Source organism: Ambystoma mexicanum, chromosome 12 (genome assembly GCF_040938575.1).
Source record: "Ambystoma mexicanum isolate Mex_15411 chromosome 12, UKY_AmexF1_1, whole genome shotgun sequence".
Lineage (NCBI taxonomy): Eukaryota > Metazoa > Chordata > Amphibia > Caudata > Ambystomatidae > Ambystoma > Ambystoma mexicanum.
The window spans coordinates 985,198,516-985,218,344 of NC_090936.1; the positions used below are offsets into that span (position 1 = coordinate 985,198,516).

The following is a 19,829-nucleotide window of genomic DNA, read 5'->3' on the forward strand; positions in this document are numbered from 1 at the left end:
TTGAACTGTTCAGGAGCAGGTCGCTGTGTTAGGAACTAAGCTCTCAACATATAAACTACAGCATCAGAACGTTAAGTGATGTCATAACCTTACCCTTGATGCCATTCTGTATTCATTAAGACCTCTTGTTGCGCTTCCCTTCACTGACATTGGCAGGCAAATAAGGGCATTTCCCATTTGTTTTTTAATCATTTGTATTCTTATTTTTCCATGTCTAAAACTGATCACAGAAAGGTTTATAGCGAAATTACCAACAGTTGTATTATATGAGAATGCTCCACTGATTATAAAGGAGTAACATATTGGTACGACGTCCTATCTTCCACAGCCTTTTTTTCGACAGGTGTTTTTCTGAACAATGTTTTGCTGCAAAACACGTAGATTTTTTTTTTTTTTTTAGGGGGATCGGGTAGGGCATATAAAGGGTTGGGGGGATCAGGAACAGTAAAAAATAGCCAGAGCATTGGGGGGTTGGAAGACATAAAACATGTTGATCAGTTTTTTCGGCAAAAACTGTTCGTAAAAACAGCCGTTGAAAAAACGGGTGTCAATGATACGACATAGAACCAACATATTGTACATGAATCATTCGACTTTTAAGTCTGCAGGCCCAGAACTATGCAGTCCTTTTCAGCAAATAGCTCATATATGCATGCGCATTTCACAAGCTCCCCAATTTCTTCCCACTCCACCACTCTTCCTCCACATAATTGGCTTGCACTTCACAAATCCATATGCCCCAAACCCTACTGAACTTCTGTATGCATCTTCTCATTCTGAAAAACATGTTATCAAAATGCACACACCTCTCTGTTCCATAACTCCACCTGTCTCCTGCGCTCGCTCCCCTAAATACAAGTGTAACCCCATGGAAATATGTGGTCATCTTAAATCTGCGACCCAAGCTGCCAATTCTGTGCAGAAATACATATTGCCATGTTGGTACAAAAATAATTAATTTAAACTTGTTAGGATTAGGGATGAATCAATGGAGTACCCTGCAACAGCCCCTATAACCCCCCCCAGAGAACCTGTCAGCTACTGTTAAAATGCACATTGCGACCTCTTTTAAAAATGTGTAATAAGCATTAGGAGAATGGAGGCTGATTAGCTTCCTGTATATATTAACCTGATAGAATTACAAGGAGAATAGATTATTGTATTTAAATGTGAAAAAATGTTAAATCAAATCAAATCAAATTCTTTAATGTGATACAGTATGAAATAAATTCAAATTTTACACATATAATTTACATATTACAATTACATATAATACAAACATTACATTATATTCAATTCGAACCGTATACACATATGTACTAATAAAATCATACTTGCAATACATGCAACCTTTATATAGTTCTATTTGCCCACTTAATTACTGTTGCCACAGGGATTCTCTATGCACTCCCTTAGGCTTCATCCATCCTGTGATAATTCCAGTTCACATTTTAGTTCCAATTCAACTTGTTGCCAGATGTTATATAATGCGACGAATAGGTGCATATTACTGGTATTGGTACAGTACAGCCAAAAGGGCATTTCAGGTATGGTCGCATGATCATGCACAAAGTCCCCCAGATGACGTACAATCGTGGCTCTCAGTACCAAGCATCCAGTGAGTACATGTTAAGGTTTGAGAGTTCGAAAATGGGTTGTTGAAATGCTGGGAGGAAAGAGGCTCCAGCTAGGGTTCCAACCTCCACACAAGAAAAAAACTTCTTAGCTTTATGCATCTATTTCAATAGGCGAACACCCTTCTCAAGAAAGACATTCTTCTCATTCTATTTAGAACATGGTTTATTTAATGTTACTATACATTTAATTCCTTTCTTCAATACACAATTCACCAATATTTTTAGACTAATAAAACAGTACTAAAGTGCAAGTGCAAACCCTGCCAACCTCTCATCAAATAATCATACCATATCAAACATTCCTGCTGCATGAATTCATACAATGGACCATTAAAATAACAATAGAGGGTCAATATATACACCTCAAGTGCAAAGTACAGTACAAAAAGAACATTGATCTGTCAAAACCTAGACAGTTATGCATATTACACAATTCACTCTTAGTCTGGAGCTAAGTGCAACCAGACTTTCCCCGCAAGAGCGCAGTCTGCAGGAATATAGTACACCTGACAGACCAGGGGCTTGAGTGAAAAGGCAGGAGCAGCAGCAACAGAGCTACAGGAAAGAACAATAACAACAGTTCAGTACAGTAGTCAAGGATACCAACCTCTGCAACCACCACCCTCTGCTTCCCACTCTTACCTGCTCCGTCAAGGAAAAAGACCCGAAACCTACTTGGCACCACAGAATTTAGCAAGCTGAGAAAAGGTGTAGCAAAATCCACAGAGTGAGTTCAAAATCCCAAATAGTCAGTGTTGAAGCACCTGACCCGGACGGCACAAGGGCACAATCTAAAAGTTTCCAAAGCAGTCCTTTGATATTCTGCATAGCGTCCCAAAGGTAAGTGAAGGATGGGTGACCAGAGGTGAAATCAGGAGAGCGTCCAGAGTGGTCACCGGATGTCCAGGAAGAAGGTCCTTGAAAGTTCAGCAAAGCGTCCCAAAGGTATGGCAAGGAATAAAATAAATGAACATAAGAAATGGGATTTCGCAAGAGGTAAAAGCTGGGTAGTGTGTGAAAGTGGAAAAGGCTGAAGAAAATGGAACACAGGTAAGTAGAAGGGTAAAGTTCGTTGCTGAGACGGGAGTGTCGGAAACTGCTGGACAAGCCCTAGCAGTTTTAAACTCTGGGTAACTGGAATCCAAATGTCAATGTAACAAAACGCGAGGCAGCAAGACAATCCAAATGAACAATGCAGTGTCGGGGAACCGGGGAATCAATTCGAAGGAGCCGGGCATTAAAAACCAAAGGGGTAATCCAAGAGAATAACAGGCAAGGGATCAGAAACAGGAATCAGGATGGAAGTAACAGAGTTCTAAACATTCCGAAAATGGCACCAGATGCACAGTTAAGGAGCACCCGAGCAGCGGTTAAGTTGACTGCTAATAGTCTACTAGCGTGCAGACGCGGAAACACGTTACGTGCTCCTCACGTGACCATAGTGCCCAAAAACATTACTGACACAGAATGCTGGGCATTGTAGTCTGAACAGGACCGCCGAACCTGCGGCGTTGGCCAAGACGCCAGGGCACTTTCCAGGTGACATAAGGGGTGCCCAGATGCTATCGGCACCGCACATGGGGCTGGGGCATGACGGCACCATTCCTTTTTTGATGGCCTGCATCAAATATAATTTTGATACAAATTAGGCTTTTCCAATTTGAATATACTGTCAAACAGTTAAATTCAATTAAGATCTCCAACATTGCTACAAATTGACAATTCTGAGATGGTTGACAGGAAGAGCTCTGTTGGTGGATAAGGGGGAGCTGACTGGCAGGGGGAGTTTGGCCTTGGAAAACTCTCTCAGGCCAAGATCTCTCTCGTGAACTCCCAAACTGAGGTCCAAGCCGTCTGCCGTCTGCCATAGCAGCCCCTCGTGGTAAACTCAGAAGCTGCCTATCCCTATCCCATTACTGGGATTCCTGACCTGCCAAGCTATGTGGCGCCAGCAGTCTGCCTCATAAGGCCCATGTAGTGGTGGGAGGATATTGCCCAGACCACACAGAGCAGAAAAAGCTTGCAACACCTGACCGGGAGGGTCCAGTCGAAGTGTTCCAAGACATGGATTCAAGTCAGGGCACCTGAGGTTGATAAAACCAATGGTGTGGGAGTGCCTGGGTTCACCTGACATTTCTGCAAAGTCAAGTGAGTTTAAATGTGACCTTTATTTTTTTGACCTGCACAAATTGTAAGTGTGTGCAATCGTTTTTGGTAATGTTTGGCAGACTGTACCTCTGCATGCTGTAGATGCAAGCCCCCTTCATCTTATAACCTAGACTTCATTTCTTCTTTCCCTTGTTGTTTCACCATTGGTTGTCCAATTGCTGGGAGGAGCAAGACTGTTCCCCTAGAGTAAGGCCACCAACCCTCAACCCCCTTTCTCTATGTAAGACTCTGAACTGTAGTTCCAGGAAAGGGATGCAGACATTGAAACAGCTTTCTACTGAAGAGGGGGAGAGAGTAGGTTACTCAGGACCAGTGCCATCTGCATATTGCTGTTTATATCTATGCACTTTGTCTTACTCAAGGGTTTCCTAGATAGCTCTGAATGCTCCAAGTGAAGGCACGCCATATATGCACGCATGGGTTTCTGAAATACCAAAGAATTCAGGGGGTATAGCATCTGGGTAAAGGATATTTGCTAGGACCAGCCCCTCCCCTGTGAAGGTGCAGCACTATAGCACATCTGTCTCACAGGCCAGGACCACCCCCCCCCACACACACACAGTGCAAGGGGTTAGGAAAGTGCAACTATTTTAGGTTTCACAAAGCACAATGCAAGGAGGAGTTTATCACACCTTGTGGGGGTCACATTTGTTCCTATCCAGTTAGAACAAGTTTGAGTGTCTGGTTATACATTCCAGGAGAGCCGATGCCCTTGCCGATAGAGTGTGAGTGCATTTGAACTCTGAGGTGTTCCCCATATTGATTGTGATGGGAATGTAGCCCTGGTTTTCTCCGGGTCAGGAATGGAACCCACTGGAACCATCGAACCCCCAGACCAGCTGGACAGGAAGCGGTGCTCAGAAACCTGCACTAAAAGATGTTAGACCAAACAGGAGATGGGCCACGTACTGAGTTCTTACCCTATCCCCACTCATTGACAGGTCCCTATGTGTATTTTCTAAGGGATCCCAAATATGACCCCTTTTTATTCTAAACATAATTATTTTAACACATAAACCTGAAAAGGCTAAACCTTCTAATACTTCTACCATCTGTTCCCCTGGCGCGATCTCCCTCTGAGGGTTCTGCCCCTTCACCCCACCATCCCTGAGAGGGGTCAAATATAGAGTCTCAGGATGAAACTGACGGACCACGCCCCTACCCCTTACCTGTTACCACCCACTGTAGAGAGAGTCCAAGAGTATGGTACCTGTTTTATATTGCAAACATTAAATCAAGGGAGACCCTTATATACGAAACTTGTATCTTTAATCTTTCATATACAACTAAACTCCCTACATTCCAGATCTCCCCAACATTCTCCCATTCCATCAATGACGCTTTGATATTCTAACACAGAAATACATAAGAAATCACAACAATCCCCCCTTATTTATCATATAACTCCTATAACTATATAATTCAACTAGTTTCAACAACTCCAGGTACAATAATATTTAAATCTGTACTTACAATTTTGCTGGATGGACATTTACATTTGTTCAATCAACCTTTCTGGTCTACGTACCGCCCTCACAGGACGACTTCCCATGGGAGTGATTCCAGAACCACTTCCTCGAGTACATCCTACTTCACCAGGATGCGACACATCATTTACAGGACTCACGTTATTCCAATTCCAATTTCCATTCGAAGGTCTAACCACCTCCTCATTTGTAGAAGCATCTCCTGAGTCCACTGAATATTGTCCCCCATTGAATTGTCAACCACTTTCGCTTTCCCTCCAAAATCAAGTTTTGCTTCCCCTTCCCCAACAACACCAGGGTCCTCTTGAAAAATCCTCCTTAAGAATGATGCATTCAGTGTGAACTCACGATTGTCCTCATCTATGGCGGTGACCATGGGCCCTTTCACTTTTTTCACTTTCAAAATTATCGGTTTGTATCTTGAGTCCAATTTAGACCGCAGTCTTTGTCGAACCAACACCTGTTCCCCCACACCAATCTGACCCTTCTTTGCTTTCCTTCTTTTATCAGTAGACTCTTTGACCTTTTTGACCTTCCTTCATTTCATCTCATCTCTTCTCCTTATCTCTACATCTTCTTCCAATGCATCACTACCCACTTGAGGAATACGAGTCCTGGGTTTATATCGGAGCATCAATTCAGACGGTGTAAACCCAGTCATTTCATGTATATTATTCCGATAGCTCCTAAGCATTTGGGACACTGCCTGAACCATCGTCATGTTGTCTACAACTGCCTTCTGTCTTGTTCGTTTCAGATTGAGCATGAACTTTTCTACCATGCCATTTGCTTGCGGCCGCAAAGGAGTAATCTTTGGATGTTTAAATCCCAAGTAATCTGAAAATCTCTCAAATTGGCGTCCTTGAAATGGCGGACCATTATCCATTTTAATTACTTTGGGAATGCCCCACTCACTGAATACCTCATCTAAAGTCTCAACTACATGATGGAGAGCAGTTTACACCACATGATTCACCAACGGGAATCTAGAACATTCATCCAGAATAACTAATAAATATCCTCCTTCCTCCAGAGGGCCATAAAAATCCATTGATATCCTGCTCCACGGCGCCTCCGGTAATGGAACAATTTGAAGAGGACCAGGACTACTGTCGGACGCAGTTACCTGGCATGCAAATCATTTCTTCACAATGTCTTCTACTAAAGCGTCCATCCAGGGGAACCATATTTGATTTCTCAGCATTTTCTTCGTATTTGTTACTCCCCTGTGCCATTCATTCGCCAAATTTACTAGGGCTTTCCTTAAAGTTTTCAGTGCGACCAGCCTATTTCCTCTTAATAGCATACCATCATCTGTTGATGTCAATTCTCTGCTTATCCTATCTAGCCTCTGCAGATCTTTCATGTCAACTCCCCTTTCAAACCTTTGCTCACTTAGCCTCCAATTCCACCGGCCAGCTGAGGTTAGACATGTGGCTGCTTGAATTGTTGGGTCACTCCTGCTCTCCTCTGCAAACATTTTCCTTGATATTGTTGGTGGTAAAGCATTGGCAGACAAGTATGATATATAATTTTCTGCCTCCACCTGCATTTTATCATCATCATATTCTTTGCCTGGACAGATAATCCGCCGGGTTAGCTTCCTTCCCCGGTCTATGTATGATGATGTAATCATACTCTTGAAGACGTATACCCCACCTTTCAATATGTGGGGGCATTCTACTTCTCGGGTTTCCAAACAATGATATCAGTGCTTGATGATCCGTAATAAGTATAAAAGGTCTCCCAATTATAAAATGATGACATTTTTCACAGACCCATACAGCAGCTAAGCTTTCTTTTTCTGCCTGGGAATACGCCTGCTCGATTCTTTTTAAGGCACGACTAGCATACATGATGATGTGTCTGACATCCACTTTTCCAGGTTCCATTTATGCCAAAATTTCCCCCAACCCAACTGGGCTAGCATCTACTGTGACCTCAGTTACCCATTCTGGGTCAAAATAGGCCAGTTGCTTACTGTTTGCAAGATCTTTTTTGATTTCTTCAAAGCTATTGTTACATCTCTCATCCCAAACAAATGCCGTCTCTTTCTTGAGCAGATGTCTTAACGGGTCTGTCAGCATTGCAAAATCAGGCACATAGCAAGCACAGTATCCCGTCATTCCTAAGAATGACCTCAATTCAGTCACATCCTTTGGTGGATCTAAATGGAGAATGGTCTCCACTTTATTAGAATCTGCTCTGATCCTTTCTCTGAAAACACATGCCCAAAAAAACATAAGCTTCGTTTGTTCACCTCACATTTGGGCCCATTCAATGTCAGTCCATTGCTTTGTAACTCTAGACATACTTATTCCAATGCCTGATCATGTTGCTCCTGAGTAATGCCATACACTAGTATGTCGTCGCTGTAATTAAACGCATTGTTTACAGGGGCAATAACTTTCCTAATTGTCTCCTGAAATATTTCCGCTGCAGACGATATTCCAAAACTCAATCTCTTGTATCTCTATAAACCCTCACGTGTTGCAAATGTCGTTATGCATCTTGATTCGGGATCAATTTCCAACTGATGATACCCTTGATGATACCCTTGATTTAAGTCCAGCTTGGTGAATCTAGTTGCTCTGTTTAATCTAATGATCATATCTTCAATGTTAGGTCTGGGGTGTCTTTCCCTTTGTATGGCCTTATTGCGAATTCGCATAAATCTACACATAAACAAATGCGTCCATCAGCCTTTGGGACTACTACTATCAACAACACCCATGGCGTGGGACCACTCTCTACTTTCTCAATTATATCGTTATCAATCAGCTGTTTCAGTTCATTTGAGACCTTTTCTTGAAGGTGAAACCCTATCCTCCTTGGATGTTGAGGAACAGGTTAAATCTGAGGATCGATTGTGAAGATGTATTACTCCGCTCTTCAGTTTTCCTACACCTTTGAATAGATCAGGACATTTTTCTTTGAGAACCTCTATATCCATCATTCTCTTCATTATAGTTTGTAAGTCTTGGTTCCATGGAGGAGTACCTTTTATCATCTCAGACTTAGTTCACATTGATAAGTTTTAAGCTGGTTGCAGTTTTACAGTTAAGAAGACATCTACCTTCTGCAGAACTTTCTATGACAAAAATGTCCAATGGTATGTGACTGTCTTTGTGCATTAAATCAAACTTGAATGTTCCTCTTATAACCAAGGGATGTATTTCTCCCCATTGGAATATATTGGTCCATGACGGTTGTAGAGGATATAATTGAGCGACCTCTTCATACATTTTGTTGTTCATTACATTTACTGTGGAGCCAGTATCCACCAAAAACAGCATGTCTCGATTTCTTAGATTCACATTCACTCTTATAGCTGTGCTTCCATCAGACGTGCCATATATTAACCTCACGTATTCCTTGCTGTATATGTCATAGTCTAGGTATTCATTGTTCATTGCTGGTTTCTCGTCACTACCTTCCACCGGGGAATTTTCATATGGATCATAATCATATCCTCCTTTTGCGTGATCTTGAATATCGCATCTCTGCAACATTAAAGTCTGTTCAGGCTCTTTTTGTCTGGACTCCTCAATTTGCAAAGCATGCATGGTCCTCACAAACCCTGGCGCAAAACTGGTTGATTTGAATTCGATCTCACATTTCTATTCAACCCTTCAATACTCGTCCTTGCAGTGAAATAACTTGGATTATCATATCTTCGAGCTGGTACCATTTGAGTATTCGGTTTTTGTATGGATGTCCACTGTCTTTTCTCTACACATATTCTGGAAATGGTTTTCTTGACCACATCTTAAACACATGTGTCCTAAGGTGGGACACTGACCTCTGTGTGGAAATTCAAACCCACACCTGTAACATTGGGCCTCATTACGGGGTTGGAGGTAGCCATGGCGCCATTAGCGCCATGGCTACCTCCAAAATCGTACCGACTCCGGTCTGGTGGATGGAGCAATTACCGTTCCATTCCGAGGGCGGAGGGACTGGTAATTCCCCATTCACCAGAGCCATTCCCCATTCCCATTTGAGCCCCGATAGGGCTCAATGGGAAGGAGGAAGGCAGCAATAACGGTACCGCAAATTGTGGTACCGTTATTGGCCCGGTATCCCTTTGCAGGTCCCGTCCCTAACGCCTGGTAAAACCAGGCGTTAGGGAAGGACCCGCAAAGGGACCCGCAAAGGGAACTCGTAATAGGGAGGTAAGGGATTACCGGCACCGGTGCCCTTACCGGTGCCGGTAATCCCTTACCGCCCACCTCGTAATGAGGCCCATTGTCTTTCCCCTGTGTTTCTACGAATGACATTCCAAAAAGATTTGTTTGGGTTTCTCTTTTGCCATTGTGCACCTTGCTTTTGATTCATGACAGCAATTGTATCTAGTCCTTTAGGATTCTCCATGTTAGCTGCTTGAGTATCTACCCTCTCATAGATTCATGCAAGCTCCAGTACTTCCTCCAATAGCAGAGATTTTTTTAATAAATGCTTTCTGAACTGAGACGACAAACAACCTTCAATAATTCTGAGCCTGATTGCTTCATCATCATTGAAATGTGAGAAATCACAATATATCGCTTTCCGTTGGAGACGCAGAGCAAATTGTACAACCGTTTCATTTGGGCTCTGAGTGCGTTGATTAAAGATGTAGCGCTCATAATCTCGATTTGGGGGTACTATGATCCTTGTGTTTATTTTTTTTTTTGAATATTTAAAACTTTATTGTGTTGTTTTTCAATAAAATCTTTACAACAACCAAATTTTATAAGATCACATAAAAATTACATAAATCAAACCATATTCATGTTACTCTAGTATAACAATTTCATTTACGTAATAATAAAAACAGAGCAGAAGAAAAGAAATTTTATCACAGAGAACAATCAGGTAGCAGTTAACATTGAGGCCCAATCACATCATTATCATCATCTCATTATCCGCTTCTCTTTCCAATTTACTTTCGATGACAATCAAGAAATAATGCAGATCAGCAATCAATGATTTCCTTACTCCCCACATACATTGGATCCATAATAATTCAAGGTCATGGTTATTAGATTCATACAGATATTTTCCCAGAAAAAGTTGCCTCTGCATGGAAAAATAGGAGCAATAAATGACCAGATGTTTCAAGGTCTCAATTGTTGTTACATTACAAAATCTACAACCTTCTACATAAACTGATACCATCTGATTCCAGTTTTTAATCCTCTCTCTCGTTCTAAAAAGATTGAATCTGAAACGCATGTAGTTCTCTCTAAGCTTTTGACCAGGTATCTGCATGATATATCCCAGTACTGGTTTTCTGGGATGACGGAATTTTGCATATTCTCTATACAATTTATAGGACCCAATTTTGTCGGCTGTATCTGCCCAATCAAATTCACGTAGTTTTAACTTCACTGTTTGTGGTCGTGTGATTAAGTCCACTGAGTTCATTGCAAATCTTTCCATCGCTATTATACATTGTTGTCCTGCAACTTCTATCCATTTAGGATTTCCCAGTTTTAACATTTCACCCAGATCTACATACAATGAATTTGGTACTGGGTCTAACATCTTTGCATAACTGGCGATTTTGCGCCACAAATACTTTGAGGCTAATGAGTTTAACCCTAATTCATGAATAATTATCACGTTGGGCAATGACATCGGTAATCGCAATACTTGTTTCCATATTTTTCCTTGTATTTTATTAAGAATTTTGCCAATTTCAAGAGTACATAAGTCTAACCCATAAATGAGTATTGGTTCCACTTTAAGATTATAATAATCAATCAGTGGTATCAATGAGAATTGACAAAATTTCTTATATATTAGTTTCATTTGAGAGATAAGTGGCAGTGCTTTTGTGTTAATTTCCGACTGCCATTTTGCGATTGAGTCAGCATTTGTTAAATTATACCCCAAATAAATCAGGCCCAATGCCCTTGGTATACATAACCCATCAATGTTCCAATTATACCGAATAGTCTTTTTTTTATTTGTAAAGACCATAATGTTTGATTTCTTTGTGTTTATTTTCAAGTTGTGATTAGCGCAAAATTCTGCCAAGCATGTCATTTTGTTTTGAAGGCCAAAAGGAGTAGGATCAAATAGTATCAAGTCATCCGCAAATGCCATCCAATCCAGGCGGAGTAAACCCAATTTTACTGAAAAGGCATTACATCCTGACCATATTGCACCAATTTCTGTTAGATACAGATTAAATAATGTGGCAGCCAAATTACATCCTTGTTTCACGCCAATATATGTTTTAATTGGAGAAGTAAGCGATCCATTTTGATCTATCTTTATCCTATAAGTTGTGTTCGTATGGAGTAGTGCAATCATTTCTATAATTTGTGCTGGTATATTGTGTTCTTTCATTCTTTTCCATAGTATCTGCCTAATCACTGAGTCAAATGCTCCTGATATATCGAGCAAAGCCATGTAAATCGGTCCATGATTTTTTACCCTCGTTAACTTTAGTAAGTGAGCCAGAACAGTCGCATTTAACTGTGTCCCCATCCCTTTCCTGAATCCAGTTTGGAATCGGGATAGAATTTCTTTTTTTGTGATGAATACATTTAAATCTTTTAGAATAAGAGCAGCAAACACTTTCGCTGTTACATCTATAAGTGCCACTGGTCTAAAATTTGCTGGATCATTTAGCGGCCCTTTTTTGTGAATGGGGATCACAATCGCCGACAACCATGATGTCGGTACTCTCTTAGTTTTCAGCACACACTCTATGCTTCTCAGTGTAATAGCCGCCCACAACTTAGGGTCATCTTTTAGAACACAGGGTGGAATTCCATCAGGACCTGCCGCCTTAGATGACTTTAGGTTCATTATAACCAATTCAATATCTTCTAGTCCCCATGGGCATTTAGTTGGCAAATCTGTCATGTTAACTTCGGTATACATATTTTTAAATTTTGATGGCATCGCATATTTATTACTATATACCTCTGTCCAGGCTTCACCGCTGACAGCCGAGGGCAGAGACGATCCTTCCATCATTGCAGGATCTCTTAACAATGCCCAAATTTCTCTTGTATTTTTTTGGCATAAGTTATATATCATGTTCTGATTAACTTTTTGATATTTTACCATTTTTATTTGTTTTAAGTCATTTTTATAGCTACTCATAATAGCCTTTTTTTCATTATAATATGTACTACCGAAATTACCATTCCCAAATTTTAGTAGGTTGCGCAGTTCTCGATTCTTGGTTTTTTTCCTAATGGCAATTTCTGCATTATATAATCCCTTTTGGGTTTTCTTTTTCTGTGTATTGTTATCTTTTTGCGCTGCTAACCGTTCAATATGATTGTGTATCATAATAGCATTCTTTGATTCTAGATTATTAGCCTCTCCTATACTCAAGAACTGTGGATTCATTTTAACCATGTCCCTATTCACCAGGAAGTTAAGTTCCCTATATAGTCTCGTATTCCATCGTATTGATAGTGCTTGACGATCTATTTCCAATAGTGCAAGTGGCACTAGTACATCATATCTTTGGAGAGGACATTCACAGTAACACTCCAATATGCAGTGATCACTAAATTGTGATTGTGTAACTGTGCACAGGGATGTGGTGTTAGCTATTGGTCCAGACATCACAATATAGTCAATTGTGGATTTCTTAGACCCGCGCGACCAAGTAAATAGTGGCTCTTTGACAGAGTAAGGTATAATATTCATGTCCCATTGTTCAAAAAATTTTAACCAGATTTGTCCCCTTTCCACGGAGGGTGTAATATAACCCTGGTTAAATATCATTCGGTCTGCGCTGCTTTTATCAAGGATACAATTAAAGTCACCACCTATGATGATCATCACGTTGGGGGATTCTTCTATAACTACCGTCATCACATTCAATAATTTTTCTAGTATGGTATCTAAAGTGGTTGTAGACGGATTCCAGTATAAAGATGTTAATAATATGTGTGGATACCCGATGTTACTTGATCTAATTTCTATTGCAAGTATTTCAGCAGATGTAAAGAGTTGCCGTACTTTAACCGCATATAGATGTTTCACAAAGATCGCCAATCCACCAGCTGGCCGCCCCGTTTTGCCCCTCACTGCATGTGCACAATATGCCATGTATCCTTCCAAGTAAACATCCGCTAGTGCCATTGTTTCCTGTACCACAATTAAATCAGGCAATTTCTCCCGATGAATTTTCTGGAACCATGCCTGCAAGTTCTTCAAACCACAGCAGTTCCATGAACATATACTCAACGGCTCATGTTATAGGTTTGTTTTTCCTGATTGCTCACTATTTAGAGTCTTTATTAGTGGCTCAAGCAATGCGAGAGTGGTGGCTATCTGGGCGACTGCTTCTGATTGTTCCCTTATTTTTTCGTGGATTCTTGCAATTTCACTTTCTCGCCCTTCCACATTAGAATCATTGTGGCACAATGATGGCTGATATTCAACAAATCCACTCGCTTCTTCCATTGAAGCGTACAACGACAATTCATAGCCCAACAATTCGAAATCTTTAACATGTTGCCATATTAGCGATGCAATTATTATATTTTGATATTTGCATAACATCCTACAGTTTGGAACATAAGGGAGCCTGACCCAATCAATGTCATTTGATACCAGGTTGCGTAGGTTTGGAATTTGGTGAAATACCTTCATTAGTGATGCGCGGTTTAAATTTGGTTTTTCAACCTTTGCTGGGTCTACCGTCCAGCCCATCACCAGTTTCATCTCGGGCGACAGTTGTTTATAGTCAATTCCACCCTTAGCCTTGCAACTACCCTGTGACTTAATCTCTGTTTCCGATTTCTCTTTAGAGTGTGCATCTATTTGTAATGTATTTACATGTGGGTTAACATGCCCACCTGCCCTTGGTGTCACAGGTTCTTTTTCCTCTCTTTGTACCGTCGATATGTCCTTATTGGACCCTAAAGCTGTGGTCTGAGATGTGTCATTGATCATCTGCCCAGTACCCTGAGATGATTGAGTAAAGGACGATATTTTCTTATCCATCCTCTCAAAGAAGCGTTGAAGTTGTGTTTGTATAAGATGAGGTGTTGATATGTTCGTAGTGTCTTTAACATCTACTAAACTGTCATTGTCTTCCAAGTGTACCTGACTTTCCTTATTTAGTTGAAATTGGTCAATTAGTGGTGCATCCTTCACTTTATTTACACTAGTTTTATTCTTTTTAAAGAAATCTCCTGTCACCAATCCTTTTTTTTGTTTTTTGTTCTCTTCTTTTTTGTTTGTAGTGCCCACCACCTGAGGTGAAGTTGCTTGAGTTCCTCTAATTGCTTGTCTTTTTTTTGCTCTTGCGTGAAGTTTTTTTGCTTTTCGGGACATAAAATATAATGTTTGATTTGCCACAGGTTCTTCATTATCATTTTTATTTGACTCAGGTGCTTCACCATTAGCTCCTTCAGTCAAATCAATAAGGTCTGTAAGATCCGAGGGGCTATCAGGCCCTCTATGTGTCAAAGAGTCACGAATATCCCCCTGTTCTCCAACATGTATGGTATCAGGAGCTAAATTTGCAGTTAGTACTATTTGTTCTAATACCAAAATTCTATCGTGCTGGAGTTTTGCAATTTCTGCATAAGGGGGGAGTTTTTCTATGTTCTTATCTAGTGGATAGGACTCTATGATTTCTTCAGACCCATTTTCTATACTCCCCAACTGTGTTTGGGTAAATTGTGATTTTTGAGCAGGAATAGCACCACTATTTGCCGCACCCATTGTCTCTGCCACCATTTTCTCCTTGGTGACTTTATCTCTGAGAAGTTGATCAGCCCAGAAAATGTGGCATTTTTCCTGAGCCATCATGTATCCTTCCATTCTACTTATTCTGTTACCAATATCAGACATTGCCGTGCTCAATGCACCAATTGCACCATGGGTATATTCATGACCCTTATCAAGCAAGTTAAGGATCCTTGCCAGCACAGGGAAGTTTTGTAATTCTTGTTGATTCAAATCCACGAGCGTATCTTCAAGTGGAAACAGTGGCAGAGATGAGTTCGGTTGACGTATTGAGTCAAACAGTGGTTTGGCTTGAAGAGAATCGGCCCCTAACACAGGTGAGTGTGGATAGATTATCTCCAATGGATTGGTCACTAAGTCGTGGGCTGGAGAGCTTGCATTTTGTTTCTTTTCTTTCTCTCCCTCCTCTCTCCCATTAGTTCTTTTTTCCTTTAATTGTTCCAAATTGGCAGCAATTGCTGCATGGAAATGAACTTGGTCTCTCACTCCCCGCGAGCTCGCTGCAGGAGTTGATGGGCCATTTGATAGTCGTGCTCTACTATGTAGTTCTGCTAGAACCACTGGTGCAACCAGAGAGGTATCACCAGTAAATAAACTGTGTTCCTCACTAACTGCACCTAACATTGAACTATCAGTGATTGGTATATTACATATGGGGTTTATAGGATATGTAAGCCCTACCGTGTTCTCCATATGTATTTGGGCCGATACAACTTTTTTTATTTTTGGTGCTTCATTTGAGTTTACCATCTCATCTACTGCTGAGTTAGGAATAAGTGAACTTGCTGATGGTAATGCTAGCTCCTTATCACTAGACGTCTTACTATTAGTTCTCCCCTTTTTTTTTGTTTGATTTATGGTGTCGTGCATTATTTCGTCATCCGACATGTTTCCTTCTCCTAGTAATGATGGAGACCCATTCAGACACCTTTTCCCATTCCTTAGCTTTTTCACCATTCTTTATTACCACAATCAGAAGTTTCTGTTATTAGCCACTAATGCAAGGGATGAATGCATGCAACACTTATTATAGGTTTTGTAAATGTCCTAGTTTCTACACCCTCAACCAGCCAGCACTCTCGTTATATAATTTCCACAAGAAGGTTAGTGTCTTACTTCTTTATAGCCTTTACCCACACCCTGCGCTTCGTACAGCAAACAACAACCCGTACCTGTGTGGTACTTAACAGTGCGCACGGTGCACTAGTAGATACGATTTTAAAGACCCAGGAAGAAGCGTTTCAAAGACGGGGGGCGAGATTTCCAACAATGAGAAAATACCTTCTTCCTATAGGGTCAGGCAATAAGACAGTGTCACGGGTTCAGCCGTCCTCCGAGCGAAATTAGAACAGGAGGTCAGGCAAACCTAGCAAACAGTGCTTATATGGTACTTAACTTGTGTTATTTAGATTGCAGCCTGTGTCATGCAACGGCGTTGTAGTTTTACAAATCTTCATTAAATGTCAAAAGCACATGTGTCGGACTCATGCATCTACGAGATTATCTACGTTGTACATTAGTCATTACCATTTTATAACACACGGCTGTTGACTTTTCACAGCACTTAGCCGCTTGCATTCTCTGCAGGCTCCCGTCTGCGGAATGCTTTCAACTCTTCAAACGCCACAGTTTTCAGAAGTTTACTCAAACATTGACAAAAAAGACCGTAATTTCTTTAAGCACATACCTCTCAAATACAGTTACATTGACTTCCTTTAGGCAGAACTAGCAAGCAGACGACAGAATGTTATCAAGAGAAGGATCAATCCCCACTAGATCCTCACAGCGTTTTAGATAAGACGGCGAGCAAACAATGCTCGCAGCCTCCAGCCTCCAGCCCCCGGCTAACAGGCTAACAGGCACTTCTGGGCACTTCCTTGGTGCGCGCGCGCAGGTGCGCGCAGCCCAGCCTTCTTGAAGAATTCTGGGAGCCGGGGGCGGGGCTTATCTAAAGAAAGAAATGTATAAGTATTTAAAGCTTTTTAGCTTTTGATGTTACCTTCTCTGGTAAATACAATTACTTTCAGTACAGTTTGAGGTCACTGTGTCCATGTATGAGCTAAAAAAAGCTCACCCTTGATATAGCGAGAATATAGTCCAGCAGCGTTTCCTCCAGGCTAACAGGCACTTCTGGGCACTTCCTTGGTGCGCGCGCGCAGGTGCGCGCAGCCCAGCCTTCTTGAAGAATTCTGGGAGCCGGGGGCGGGGCTTATCTAAAGAAAGAAATGTATAAGTATTTAAAGCTTTTTAGCTTTTGATGTTACCTTCTCTGGTAAATACAATTACTTTCAGTACAGTTTGAGGTCACTGTGTCCATGTATGAGCTAAAAAAAGCTCACCCTTGATATAGCGAGAATATAGTCCAGCAGCGTTTCCTCCAGGCTAACAGGCACTTCTGGGCACTTCCTTGGTGCGCGCGCGCAGGTGCGCGCAGCCCAGCCTTCTTGAAGAATTCTGGGAGCCGGGGGCGGGGCTTATCTAAAGAAAGAAATGTATAAGTATTTAAAGCTTTTTAGCTTTTGATGTTACCTTCTCTGGTAAATACAATTACTTTCAGTACAGTTTGAGGTCACTGTGTCCATGTATGAGCTAAAAAAAGCTCACCCTTGATATAGCGAGAATATAGTCCAGCAGCGTTTCCTCCAGGCTAACAGGCACTTCTGGGCACTTCCTTGGTGCGCGCGCGCAGGTGCGCGCAGCCCAGCCTTCTTGAAGAATTCTGGGAGCCGGGGGCGGGGCTTATCTAAAGAAAGAAATGTATAAGTATTTAAAGCTTTTTAGCTTTTGATGTTACCTTCTCTGGTAAATACAATTACTTTCAGTACAGTTTGAGGTCACTGTGTCCATGTATGAGCTAAAAAAAGCTCACCCTTGATATAGCGAGAATATAGTCCAGCAGCGTTTCCTCCAGGCTAACAGGCACTTCTGGGCACTTCCTTGGTGCGCGCGCGCAGGTGCGCGCAGCCCAGCCTTCTTGAAGAATTCTGGGAGCCGGGGGCGGGGCTTATCCTTGATATAGCGAGAATATAGTCCAGCAGCGTTTCCTCCAGGCTAACAGGCACTTCTGGGCACTTCCTTGGTGCGCGCGCGCAGGTGCGCGCAGCCCAGCCTTCTTGAAGAATTCTGGGAGCTGGGGGCGGGGCTTATCCTTGATATAGCGAGAATATAGTCCAGCAGCGTTTCCTCCAGGCTAACAGGCACTTCTGGGCACTTCCTTGGTGTCCTTGTGTTTATTGCCGTCACTAACATTTGATATGTTGTTTTTTCTTCTGCTGATATTGTTTTTATCACACTTTTCATTTCCCTTCCCACTAAATTCATGAAAATGTCTAGCGTATTTGTAGCATTTTGATTCCCAACTGCTCGCAAAAATTCCTTGAATTCATCAAACCACTCCTGCCATCTTTGCCCTAGATCCTCCTGTGGCTCCAAATTAAAAGGAGTGGGCTTCCTCAAGTAAGTTGATGGGTCCGTTGATATGACTGGTGTTCCCATTGTAGTTTGTGAAGATGTGGTCATATCTCCTCCACGTTAATCGCTTTACGCGTCTTACCTCCTATGTGCAGCTTACAATTTCTGATTTCCTCTTGTTTTTCCGTTTCTTTTTATTTTCAGATGCGTGTAGGGGAGGAGTGGTCCAAAAGACCCCCCCCTTGCCTACATCTCCACCCCGGGTGAGGGCCATGGCTCATCGGGCGTTCCCTCCTACCACCAGGGCCCAGGTGGTGGATGGCTCACCTGCTGAAGACATTGCCCGCACGTATTAAATCTAGCTAGGCCTCAGAAACCATTTTCTGTCTGCTAAAGATGGTGTGAGCCCAGCACGCTGCAGCGCGGCCCCCACCTTCAGAGAGTTCCAGTCCTCCCTGTCTCCGCAGCACCATGGTAGATCCGCTGCAAGCATGTTCCCACGAACAAGACGGGCATGATCTAGCGTAATACATTAACATTGTAACAGTTCACCTTCCGCAGTGTATCGCTGCTCCCACAATGACCCGGTCAGCAAGGCCTGGGCAATGGGAAAATCTGTAGAATGGTCATCTGCTGAAAGCAGACAGGTACCCAAATATGAATGTAAGAAACCACTTTTAACACATGTATCCTCTCCATACAACCACTCTTACTAAAGAAATCTGTGAAATAGTGTAATTATCGTACACGACACCAGCCGTGAAGGACCCACACCCCTGCAGGGGTGTACAAATGTTAAAAGCATTTCCGGGGGATTATTCTTCATAAGTACCACTGAAAGCCCCACGCCCCGCGGTCCCGTACCACAACTGAACTGATGCTGCTAGAGTACACAAGAAAACGAATGTAACCATACCCATGACACATGTGAAGAGTTGCGAGAATGCACTCGTCACACGTGTATGTCTAGGCCCCTCATGTGCCATCTCCGCCACGCACAGTGGCGGGTTACTTTCTATGTACTCCACAAACCCTAAAAGTACCTCACTCACTGCAAATGTACATGCATATAACTAAATACTGTAGTTGTTAAGACATAGTGTATGAATAAGGTGCTCAGACTGGGTATAATCGAAACACATCCAGCAAAGTTTAAATGCATGTTTCAAAATGATTTGAATAAGTATTATAGAGTGTTCAAATGCTTGTGATGTTTTTACCTAAAATCGGCAACACACGAGGGAGATACCTTTGTGAACTGCATGCAAGGCCGTTCCCCCTCCCACCCTGCGAAGGCTGCCAAGACATGAGAGCAGAGGCCCGCGCTGCGCTACTCCGCCTCCCCCAACCAGACTGGAGCCGCTTCAAAGATTTGTAGCCCCCTCTGCAGCACCCAAGGCCACGGCCC

At 42.1% G+C, this 19,829-nt stretch overlaps 1 protein-coding gene across 1 annotated transcript in view; it reads right to left on the minus strand.

Moving 5' to 3' along the window:
• Positions 1–19,829, minus strand: part of LOC138514166 (acrosin-like) — a 350,028-nt gene that overhangs the window by 105,079 nt on the left and 225,120 nt on the right. The gene's annotated exons all lie outside the window — the stretch shown is intronic.